The sequence below is a fragment of the Podarcis filfolensis genome, assembly GCF_964270895.1.
Source record: "Podarcis filfolensis genome assembly, chromosome: 2".
Taxonomy (NCBI): domain Eukaryota; kingdom Metazoa; phylum Chordata; class Lepidosauria; order Squamata; family Lacertidae; genus Podarcis; species Podarcis filfolensis.
The window spans coordinates 34,026,506-34,039,020 of record NC_139605.1 but is presented as its reverse complement, the minus strand read 5'-3'; the positions used below and the strand labels follow the sequence as shown (position 1 = coordinate 34,039,020).

The following is a 12,515-nucleotide window of genomic DNA, read 5'->3' as shown; positions in this document are numbered from 1 at the left end:
TGAACAAGATTTGTATCTCAACATTGCTTCTCTTGATCATGATCTCTGCCCTTGACCATGGGCACTGTGTGCCAAAGGCTGCAGGGTATGAATTAAGCAAATAAACAAATACAAGATCCAAACTGAAATGTGGCCAATATGTCTCAAAGAGTAACTGAATTCATAATTATTTTATCCTATGCTCTGGCTGCTTCATCTATTATATTTGGCCTTGATCCAGCTATATTTGTCAGCAGCTTGTCATACAAAACACCTAGCACAAGTGGTCCTTTGCAACAGGCGGTGGCCCGATAGCAGCACTATTCATATGTTCTTATTGGCAACATTGGCATATAGGTAGGCATAGCTGGCGTTGTTGCAAGCAAGCACATTCCTGTATTTATCCATCTCAGAGCACATACAGTACAAAGCAAGATGCACGGTGCTTTTTCAGGACCTATTGTGTTTCATCTCACAAATATTTCCTCCCCCTTGTCAGGACGAGAAGCGGCAGGACTACAACAAAATTGCCAGAGTGAACAGGACTGTATTAAGCCCAAATAAAATGAAGGGGACATGCTGACACATTGATTACCGTATCCTAGCAGCAATTAACTCTGAGCAGCTAGGAGCTATAAAACCCGTAGTGACTGGAAAGGATACACCTTAAAGCAACTAAATTATGCCTATATTTTAAAGAGTGCAGTTCAGAGCTTAAACAGCAGTGAACAATTAAAGAGACCGAGCCCCACATGCAGAATAGGAGGCTATCAGGTTATCTATCACCTCTTGCCACCCTAGCAGAATGGCTGACATAAGACAAGGGAATTCAGCTGTAGAACTGATGATTTATTTAAACAAATAAATTATACTAAAGGTTGGCAGCTAATGAATTGGTGGTTGATGCTGAAAATGACTCTCTGCTCCTCTTAGCCACGCTGCCACATTAGATCCCCTGCCCAGTGGCGTAGCATGGGTTGCCAGCATACAGGGCTGCATGGAGGAAGGGAGTGGGCAGGAGGGAAATGGACAGTGTCTGCGTGTACATTCAACTGCCTAAGGGCATCCGCGTCACCCAGGAGACATGAGAAAAGAAGAGTTATTCTGTTGTCTGGAGAGGTTGCTTCCTGGTTCACCATTTTCCATGCAGGCCAGTGATGGAAACGCACAGCTGTCTTGAGGCAGCAGGTTGTTGACATTTTACACCCCAAACCATTTTGTGGTTGGACAGATGGTTGGACAGTGTTGATGGTTGGACAGTGTTCTCAAAGCTACCAGCATGAGTTTGACCAAACTGCGGGAGGCAGTGGAAGACAAGAGTGCCTGGCGTGCTCTGGTCCATGGGATCACGAAGAGTCGGACACTAAACAACAACAACCATTTTGTCCCATAGCTTCTCTTTCCCAGCTCCTGACTTACCTCAGACTGTGACTTAAGCCTGACAGGATGAGACAGGCAGCTAGTATACTCCTGCCAAAGATGTCTGGGGAAACTGGGCGGGGTATAAATAATAAATTATTATTAATATTAATAATAATAATCTTTCACACGCAAGCTGTTTTGATTGAGACTTGTATGTGTGCCCTATTTCTGTGCCTCTGCAATAATTTCTCTAAACAGCTGAGAGAAAAAAGGACAAAATGCAGCACCATTTCACATGCCTCACACGGTTCCTCTCAATGGCCACTCAAAAAAATGGCAGCATGGCCAATACATTACTGAGATGACATTCCCCTTTACCCTGCAACAGTTTACAGATATCCAATTTGACTCCCCCCCCCCCCAATGCTGTAATAATCCTTTTGGGGGGATGGGGACTGAATGCTACTTAGATGTATTCATCAACAACTTTAACTGTTACAAAAACTGCTGCTGCTGCTTCTTGTTCTTTTATTAATTATTCTACTTATTTCAGTCTATTTTCCCTGAGAGACCAGAGGGATTTCAAAGCATTATTATCTTCTGAAAGGAGCATAATTACTCCTTTCATTGCAAATGAAGGACAAAGCTTTGTAATAGAGGTGTGAATTGCACTGAATGTAATCATAGTTATCTTTAAATTTCAATTGCAGTTCAGAATGGTACAAGTCTTACAGCTCTGGTTGGTTGGCATGAAGGTATCCAGTTCTGGCTCTGGCCTTCAGGCTGCTCTGCCAAGGCAAACAAGACTTGCTTAAATGAGACTGGTGAATGGCTTAAGAGGATTCAGCTGTTCATATGGTGACACCAGCATTTCTGGTGGGGAAAAGTGTTCCATTTAAACATTTGCAGCACAGTTTGTCCAGTCAGCTATTTCTGCTTTCTATGATGATGAATGGATCGACCAATTTATCCTAATGACAGCTGTGGAAACTATGATATTCCACAAGGCTGAATAGTGACATTATACATTACATCTTAGTTTTATCAATTCCGTAGATTTACAATGAGGCAAGCACGGTGGCCTTTCCCCCTTTGTCTAATTATTGCTTTTATTTAATTAATTAATAAGATTTATATACTCCTTAATCGGCAAAAACCTTCTAAATTTTTCACATAGAGAAATAATAAAAAATCATTAAAAACACCAATAAGATCAAATAAATTGGTATCAAACTTATCAAATAAATAAATACAATCTTAGAATGTGCAGAGGTGGCAAAATTGACGGCACTGATAAAAGATACAAATTTAGAATCTTTTAAAGAAGACTGGAAACCCTTTCTAGTCTATATAAAAAGTTATTTCCCATATGCAAAGATCACAGCGGGAGTGTAAGAAAATAGCAGAATATATTAAGAAACATGTTAGAGATGATGAACTTAGATAAGACAGAACCTTAAAATGCAATGATATGTAATTTGAGTTAAAGACATTGATGTTGGGTGAGTGGGAAGTCACTAGTTTTGTTAAACTGGAATATAATTGTTGAGTAACTTTCTATATAGGAAAAAGAATAAAATATTTCAAGGATAGATAAATAAGTACTATATCATAAAATTTCATGTCTAGGTAAGCTATTAATTTTATTTAACTTTATATACTACTTAATCCACAAAAACCTCTAAGCAGTTTACGTGTATTTATTTAAATTGTTAATTTATTATTAACAGGCATTTATTTATATCCCACCTTTCCTTTAAGGAGCTAAAGGAAGTGTACATTGTTCTCCCTACTCCCATGTTATCCTTACAACAACTCTGAGGTAGATTAAACTCACAGAGGGTGATTGGCCCAAGGCTGCCCAGTGAGTTGTGTTGGCTGAGTAGAATTTGAGTCTAGTTGTCCAAGCCTTAATCCGGCACTTAACTGCTGTTCAGCACTGGCTCTTAGGGATGGTTGATGGTATCAAAAGGAGGCCCCGCAGAACCAACATAGATGCATTCCACTGGCCTCATTCTCAATATAGGTCATCTATGACCAAGGCTGTCCATGTCCCATTAACAGACCCCAATGCATTTTGTCCCTCTGCACATGTTATATTAAGAGCATAGTCAACTGGAAGGGACACATCCAGCTGCTGCTCCACTGTTGGAAAAGGCAACAATCTGAACCACGGTAGGGGTGGGGGTGGGGGTATGACAGTATCTTCTTATATTTTACATAGTTCAAATTAACTATCCTAAAACAGCAAAAGGGTTTTACAGAACTTTGCAGTAAAATAACAATAGAAATAGAGAGAAATAGTTGTTTTTTGTAGAAACAGCAATTTGCCTATTTTTTCTTCAGTGCCCAATCTATCCAGAGGGTTGCAAATTTAATCGGACTAAAACACATGCAAGCCATAATATGGTGTGACGGCGAATCTATTGGGTGTGGGGAGGGGAATGAGAGAATGCAAGCATGTCTTACAAAGCCTTTCAGTTATTTATTTATGTTCCATTTGCTGCCACGGGGAATAACTTTTGTTTTAATTGAAGACATTTTATTGCTGGAGTGGCAATATAAATCTATGAACTCTCTAGCAGAACTCCAACAATAATTACTGGGAAAGGCAGAAGCATAACTTTTCTATGTTTGCTTGGCCCTATCAAAAGTCAATCTTCAATATGTTTCCTTATAGGTTTCACAGAGTCCAGTGTTAGGTAAAGGTAAAGGTAAAGGACCCCTGGACGGTTAAGTTCGGTCAAAGGCAACTTTGGAGTTGCGGTATTCGTCTCTCTTTCAGGCCGAGGGAGTCCTCAGACAGCTTTCCGGGTCATGTGGCCAGCATTACTAAGCTGCTTCTGCTGCAACGGAACACTGTGACGGAAACCAGAGCGCATGCAAACGCCATTTACCTTCCCGCTGCAGCGGTACCTATTTATCTACTTGCACTGGTGTGCTTTCAAGCTGCTAGTGTGTGGCGCTGTTGTCTAAAACACTGAGCCTCTTGGGCTTGCCGATCATAAGGTCGGTGGTTCGAATCCCCGCGATGGGGTGAGCTCCCATTGCTCTGTCCCAGCTCCTGCCAACCTTGCAGTTCAAAAACACACGAGTCCAGTGATATTTGCATCTTGGTTGGATATGCTTATTGCTGCAGCCTCCAAAGAAAAACAGATTTTGCCTATGGAGTATTATTCCAGAAATTATGCAAACATTTTATTACTTTCATTTTCAATATATGTCAGCTACCCTTTGTGCTATTATTTTTTTTAAACTCCCAGAAGGTATTTACAGTTATCAGAGAAAGCAGATTAATAGCAAAATCCTAGACATGTCTAGAAAGAAGTAAACCACATAGAGTTTGGTGGGACTTACTCCCAGGTAAGTAGACACAGAATTGCAATCTGAGGCTGCAGTTCAATATTCATTTACATGAGAGTAAGTCTCACTGACACGGGTGGCATTGTGGGTTAAACCACAGAGCCTAGGACTTGCTGATCAGAAGGTCAGCAGTTCGAATCCCTGCGACGAGGTGAGCTCCCATTGCTTGGTCCCTGCTCCAGCCAACCTAGCAGTTCGAAAGCACATCAAAGTGCAAGTAGATAAATAGATACCGCTCCGGCGGGAAGGTAAACGGCGTTTCCGTGCGCTGCTCTGGTTCGCCAGAAGCGGCTTAGTCATGCTGGCCACATGACCCGGAAGCTGTACGCTGGCTCCCTCGGCCAATAAAGCGAGATGAGCGCCGCAGCCCCAGAGTCGGTCACGACTGGACCTAATGGTCAGGGGTCCCTTTACCTTTACCTTAAGTCTCACTGAACTCCATGGGATTTACCTGTGAGTAGAGACACGGAGAACTACATTGTAACAGTGTGATAATATGCATGTTTACTCAGAAGAAAGTCCCACTAGTAAAGGTACGATGTGTTGGAAATCTGCTACTGTAACCTGATGCCTCTAATATTGGGGTATATATTTATCCAAGGACATATGAAGTTGGAAAACAGATATTTATAGGCCTAAGAGTACATTTGCTAAACGTTACAGAGGAATAAGGGGAGGGTTATTACGGAACACGTTACAGTTTGGGTAGCTTGATTCTAGGAAATGGTCTTACACAAGATGCTGCCTCATAGCAAGTCAGACCATTGGCCAATCTAGCTTAGTATTGTCTACACTGGCCTGGCAGCAGCTCTCCAGGACTTCAGAGAGGAGTGTTTCCCCAGTCCCAGCAGGGCCTGAATCTGAAATCTTCTGCATACAAAACATGCACACTATCACTTAGCTGTATCCCACTCCCATTAGGTTCCACAGTGCAAAGGTTTTGTTCTGAAAACACACACATCTTAACACTATCAAGAGAGACAGTTCCCAAGTTGCCTTCAATATCCCACTACTAATATGGAACACTGATGCAATTTTGCATTTTGGTTCTTGATTCATGGCCAGATAACAGTCTTTTAGGCTTCTGCCAAAGTGGTCCATCTGTGGTTCCTTTCTATTTCCATTTAAGTTCCACAAAGACTGAGGACTTAGCCACACTTCCATTTTCCTATGCCTAAAAATCCTGGGCCTGAGCTGTTTTCCACTTGCCCTGCTCCTTTCTCAGGGTAAACCTACTGTTTAGCACTCAGTTGGAGCAAAAGTCAGTCTGGAGAAAACTTGAATTGACATCTGCTCTCACTGAATGCTAAAGAGTGGCTTTCCCCAGGGGAAAACAGTGGGAAAAGAGGAAATGTGGATGAGCCCTGACTTACATTCAGGGTTACATGATTTGTTCAAAGTGCAAAGGGTGATACAATTGCAATAAGTACATAATAATAATAATATAGGAATACCCATATCGGGTTTTTTACACCAGCAAAAGATTGTGTGATATGTGGTGGTGAATCAGCACAGAATGCTTGTTGGTCACTGGACCAATGCCTTTAGATAGGGTCCCGTGTATCAGCTTTTAACTAGGGCTGCCATATTTCAAAAAGTGAAAATTCAGACAGAAAAGCTGTTGAGCTTTTCTTAGTTTTGCCCAAAGTTGTCCAGGAAATTCCAGACGTACGGCAACCCTATTTTAATCGCGTTTCAAATTAGACTTTGCAAACCCAACTTGAAAGCTCTCAAATGCAATTCATTTTCATTTATGTTGCAGGGAAATGAGGCATTAATGGGTTCTTTAAAATGTGTCACTAGCTTAGATAAACATGGCAAATAAGCAAAGGAATTGTTCTGCAATATTTCTGCAAGGCGAACTCTAACAGTCTGCCAGCAATGATGTTCCAGGTTCTTCTGTGATTAGATTCTAAATATATAGATAGTTATATTTTGTGCAGCGTCTGGAGATAGCTCTGTCCTAGTTCAATTCCTTTTAAGAAGCTTCACTTCTGGTGTCCTCTCTTCATCCAGAAATGCAAGGGCGAGGAGGGTGGGAAAAATGATGCTGGCAATTTCCATCCTGCTATCAAAATTAAACTCTCACTGTTGCCTATTTGTGTTTGTGGCACTACCCATGGGAGTAATGTTTTATGTAGGAAGCACTCGCACATCTTTCTACATACCAAAGGCATATAGAGCAATGGGTTTGGGTTGGGGGGGGTGAAACTTAATCTGTCTTCAATTGTGTACTGTCTCAGGCATGGCAAATAAGACCAACTGTTCCCTATGGGAGGGGAATGAATATCTGCAGTCCTCTGACATTGCCAACAAATAAATAAATTCATTTCAATAAGGTTCATGTCATATTCTGGCACAAACACACTGTGCAGAGATGCATCCAGTACTCTGATTTTCCCTGGGCCAGAGTCAAATCTAGCCAAGCTGTCTCCAAAAAGCCACTTGTATTAGCCTCACACAATTGTGGTACAATCTCAATAATCTTCCAAGAGTTCCTAAAAACCGTATTATGGCTATTTTAGCACATTAAAAGATAACATCTTAATCTAGCCTTGCATCCTTTTTGCTGTTTTGTTAAGTGTGCTCACTACATGGGGAATGAGCTACAGCAGAAAGTGAAGAGAAGGCGCCCAGGGCATATTGTCTGTTCTATAACTCAGTTGACCTTCGTTCCACAATGAGTGGCACGTGTGGAGGATGCCCAGAACGTTCCACAAACCCTTGATTTCATATGGAATCTATATCTTTGGAAACAAACCATTGATATTACAATGGAATTATGACATTGTAGTATTGAAAATAATCCATTTTGATTATTTTGTACAGTTCAAAATAGAAAATATGTTTTGACTGAACTGTTTTAGAGTGCTAGAGAACATATCCTCATAAGGCATTCCATGGGTGGACCACAAATCTCTGTAAGATCCTGAAATGCTGCTGATCACCATGGACTGCAGTGATCAGTTTGGCTATAGATCAGATGAATATTAAGGGGCTCATTATAACCTCTTGCTTCAGTCCACCCAAGATTTCACTTACAGATTGCCTTTTGAATATGATAGGTGTTCTTCATTTGAACTGGGCAAAATAGAATGAGGAGCAGGACGAAATTGGATATTTGGCTTTTATTGTTTTAAAAAATCTGAAAGCAGTGGGATTTGGAGAAGCCTTTGTATGTCTTAAAACACTGTAAGTTATCCTGACCCTTTTAGAGAGTAGACTATAACTAGAACTCAAAGAAACAAATGTAATCGTTGTATGAAATTATTGGCGTTCCACAGGTTAATAATTACAAACTTGATACACATTTCAAAGCTACCCAGATATAAGGTTCTAATCAGGGCTCACTATGAAAGCATTTGGAAAAGGTGTAGGAGTTCAGTCCCAAGTGAAACTTTGCCTGAATATAGGATCCAGGAATAGGTCCTTAATAGCTTCTGAAAAGCTATTAAGTGATTGAGTGAGCTCATCAATACGTGAGAGCCATCATGGATAAACTAACAGCCTTGAAATATACTGTATGATATTTTTGTTTTATTCACTAATGCACAGGCCTACTATTACTGAAATGTTAGAGGGCTGGCATGTGTACATAATTCTTGTTTTTACTTCCTTAGTTAAATTAAAAAGAATAAAATTCTCATAAAGCGTATGGTATAGAACTCCCTGGAGTGCCGCTTTAGGAGTCAATATAGCTTTTATCTAATGCATCATAACTGTTTCTTATGCTCTGATACATGTGCATTTAGGGAATGTTGAAAATGCATGTGGTTTATCCAACAAAGCCAGTGCTACTAAATTTTGCCACATAAATATGTATTCAGACTTTTTACAAAATAAAAATTGATACGACAATATTTTCCTAGCATTCCATTGCGAATCCAAAGAACCCATTACAGTCTATTGCATAATTCCATATCTGTCCTCCAGAGTCATTATAAGACTCAGCCTGTGCAATAGATTTGCTGTAATGGTAATACAAAATTGACACAGAAGAAATATCAACAGCTTGAAACAGCATTAGCAATGCTAGCCCAAAATCATTCAGAAAGGAGATTCTGAAAAGCCCAGTATAGGAAAGCTTCCATTTGTCTATGCTGATTCAAATTAATAGTTTCAGCAAGAATATTGCAAAAATGATAGAAACCGTGTGCCATCACTCCAAATGGGCTTTTTCTTTTAGCCTTCTAGGCCATGGGTAGGCAAACTAAGGCCCGGGTGCCGGATTCAGCCCAATCGCCTTCTATATCCAGCCCGCGGACGGTCCGGGAATCAGCATGTTTTTAGATGAGTAGAATGTGTCCTTTTATTTAAAATGCATCTCTGGGTTATTTGTGGGGCATAGGAATTCGTTCATTAATTTATTTTTTTCAAAATATAGTCCAGCCCCCCACAAGGTCTGAGAGACAGTAGACCGGCCCCTTGCTGAAAAGTTTGCTAACCCCTGTTCTAGGCTTTTGAAAATGGCTCAGCTTCTTATAAAAAAAGCAATAAATCCATTATCCAGTAGTATATACTCAGCTCAGGGATAGGGAACCTCCAGCCCTTGTCCTGTTAGGTCTGGCACGAGTTCCAATCTGGATCACAAGGCCATTTCCCTCAAACCATAGCCATCTTCCCCATACCTGATGTCATCTGTGACATCATGTATAGGCTAGGTAGAGCTGTGGTAGAGCCTTAAAGGTAACTCCCAATCGTTGCTTGGCAAGGGAAGTTTACTGTTGCTGCTGATCAGAGGTGTTTCATGTCAGCTCCGATCAGACTTCAAGCCTGCTGGGATCAGTGGCACTTTGGAGTTCAGGGTGCCAGTGGTCAAGATCTCTTTGAATGGTGGGCATGAAAAACAGGGCCTTCTTAGTAATGGCCCTAATATAATGAACTTCCTCTTCAGGGAGGTAAATATGATTCTTACTTTACTGGCTTTTAAATGTTTTATAAAGTGACGGTTAAAACAATCACCAACACACACATATAAATTCAAATCCAATACAGATATCACAAGATGACATTTCCTGTAAAATGCAGTGGTCAGCAATTTAGTTATTTGCTTATCCAGGGTGAGCTTCTTCATGAATCATCACCATTTCTAAGATGTCTGGGACCATTTCTTCCCACAAGGATTCAATGTGCATGAACCTTGGAACTCCTTTATTGAAACAAACAAAAAACTTAACAAGAGTTAATGTGCTGGAAATTCTTATCCGGCTTCAGGTCTAGAGTCGCCTCTTTCAGGGTGGACTTTACCTGGGAGTAAATCTCATCAAATTTAGGCTGGCTTGTTTCCAAATAGGCATGCATATGATAATACTGTAAGCAATGGTTGCATGGAGAACGTTCATCTATCCAGGCCAGTCTGGTTAGAAACTGTTGGAGCACTTCAGGGTACAAACCTAGCTGGATGGTGTTAACGGAGAAATCCGAGGGTTCCCTTGGACAAAAACAAAGGCACCAACCAGGATAACTTGGAGCAAAACAGCAGCCTGTAGGCTTGGCCTTTATTGGATACTGTCGTGACAGGACTCCCACCCGCAACAAGATGAAGCAAAATGGAAGTCCAGAACAAAAGAAGACCCCAACTTTCATTAGTTACTAATCCCCCAAACTACACCCCTAAGACTACATCACAACTACATCACAAAAAGGAGGGGTTGAGGGAGGAGCTGTGGAGGTAAACTGAGTATCTTGTTACCTGGCTGGTTCCTCCTTTCCCCGCTCCCCATGAGTACTTTCCAGGTGACAAAGGAGAGTTTGCAGTTTCTTGCCCCCAGAGGGAAGAGCTGATCATTGTCTTTTGTTACAGTCCGTGCTGAATCTACTCCTATATGCAAGTTCTTTGTGACCTTGATGGTCTTCTGTCTAGGACCATCAGGGTTGGCATAGCAACTGGGCAGTGCCTCCTGTGTATGTGCTGGTATGCTCAAGGGATTATGGCTGCCCTGTATCAAACATTCCCCATTTTGTAGTCCTTCCTTCATGGAGTAAAATAAAAGTGGAACGGTGCAGATCCGATGTATGGTTGATTTTCTATGAATTTATAACAGAAGCGTAGCATATGTAGTCTGTGTGTGTGTGTGTGTGTGTCAAGTTTGTACAAACTGAATGATTGGGGGGGGGGGTTTCCTGCGACAGTAGCCACGATCTAGGCTAAAAAGAGGGGAGAGCTAGGCTTTACCATCAAGGTGATGAAGAAATACACATAACCTTTGGGACTGACCAATTTGGCAGTGCAGTTCTGCCAGTGACCGTAGCAGTTGTGTCCAGTACAAGTCTGCTCTCACAGAAAGTATTTCTGCTATCAGCATAAAGAATGCATGAGCAATTACTTTGCAGAGTCATTGAGTATTATGGAATTATAGTATTGAGAAATAACACATTACTTTACAATGAAAATTCTGAAAAATGTAATGAGAGGAACTATGAACAGCAGACTATTCAAGTCACTTAACTGTCACCAATCAATATTCAGACTCTTACAAGGGGGCTTGGGTGAAATCAAACGTGGTTGGTGTAATTTTAAATTCATACAAAGTAACATATTATAAATACATATATTCAATTTTATGGAACTATTACTGTTCAAAGCAGGATTAACAGTTCCCTCCCCCCTATATTCCTAGACAATCACATAACAACATCCATCTCCTTGTTCCTCTGCATTAACTGTTTTCTTAATTAGATTCAAGTCCCTTGGCCCAGTCACTGTAACATTCTTATTGCTCTGAGAAAATTACAATTCTCTTTAATTATAGGGAATTCCTTTGAATTGCCTTTGCTTAGGAAATGGTAGCAGCTGTTTATAGCTGCTAAACCAAACAGCTTTTTCTTACTGGGGCAAGTTTGCTCTGTGGGTTCTTTAATTCATGCCCCATCTGCTCTATAAAAGTAGTATCATACTTGGCCATGACTTCCTCCAAAGAATGCTGGGAACTGTGGTTTGTTAAAGTGCTGAAAGTTGTTAGGAAACTCCTGTTTCACTCAGAGTGCTGCTATGCCCATGCCCTGCTTGCAGGCTTTCCACAGGCATGTGGTTGGCCGCTAAGAGAACAGGATACTGAACTAGTTGGCCCATTGGCCTGACCCAATAGACTTTTCTTATGTTCTGAGTTCCCAAAGTTCCCTGGGAAGATGGGTTGTTGTGATACTTCTCTGAAAAGTGCAGCTCTGAGAGGGAAATAACAATTCTCAGCCCTTAACAAATCACAGCTCCCAGTATGCTTTGAAGCAAATCAGGACTGTTAAAAGTGGTGTGATACTGCTTTAAGTGCATAGTGCGGACAGGGTCCCAGTCTTCTAAAACTTCCAAAAGTTTTGGATTACAATTCTTACCCTCCCTGACCATTGGTCATGCTGGCCAGGGTTTAAGAAGTAGTAATCCAAAAATCTGGAGGATACTTGGTTTGGAAAGGCTGTTTAAATTCATGTTTTCAGCTATATTGTTATAAACAGTGTTTTTTTCTGGGGGTACGCAGGGGCACGCATACCCCTAAACATTTTGTGAATCTTTGTACTTTTGTCCATTTACTGTATTTATTTTTCCCGATTTGAACCATAAAATGGTGATTTTCTTGAGTCAAAATGAGAGTGCCCCTAAACATTTTTTTTAAGAAAAAAAGCACTGGTTATAAATACTTCTTCTGAGATTATGGAATGTGAGCAAACACTCTGCTTTTTAGGCTTTCCTATGGCCTGGTCATTGATTGACTATAGAGACAAAGAAAGAGGACATTGGTTAGTGATTCCCAATACCCGCAATGAAACATCTATGCCAAGTCTTGGGGGTGAAATTGGTTTCCCAACACCAAATTTAA

The 12,515-nt window shown here is 40.9% G+C and overlaps 1 long non-coding RNA gene across 1 annotated transcript in view; it reads left to right on the top strand.

Moving 5' to 3' along the window:
- The window catches only part of LOC310757488, a 518,472-nt gene that overhangs the window by 290,549 nt on the left and 215,408 nt on the right, over positions 1-12,515 (top strand). The gene's annotated exons all lie outside the window — the stretch shown is intronic.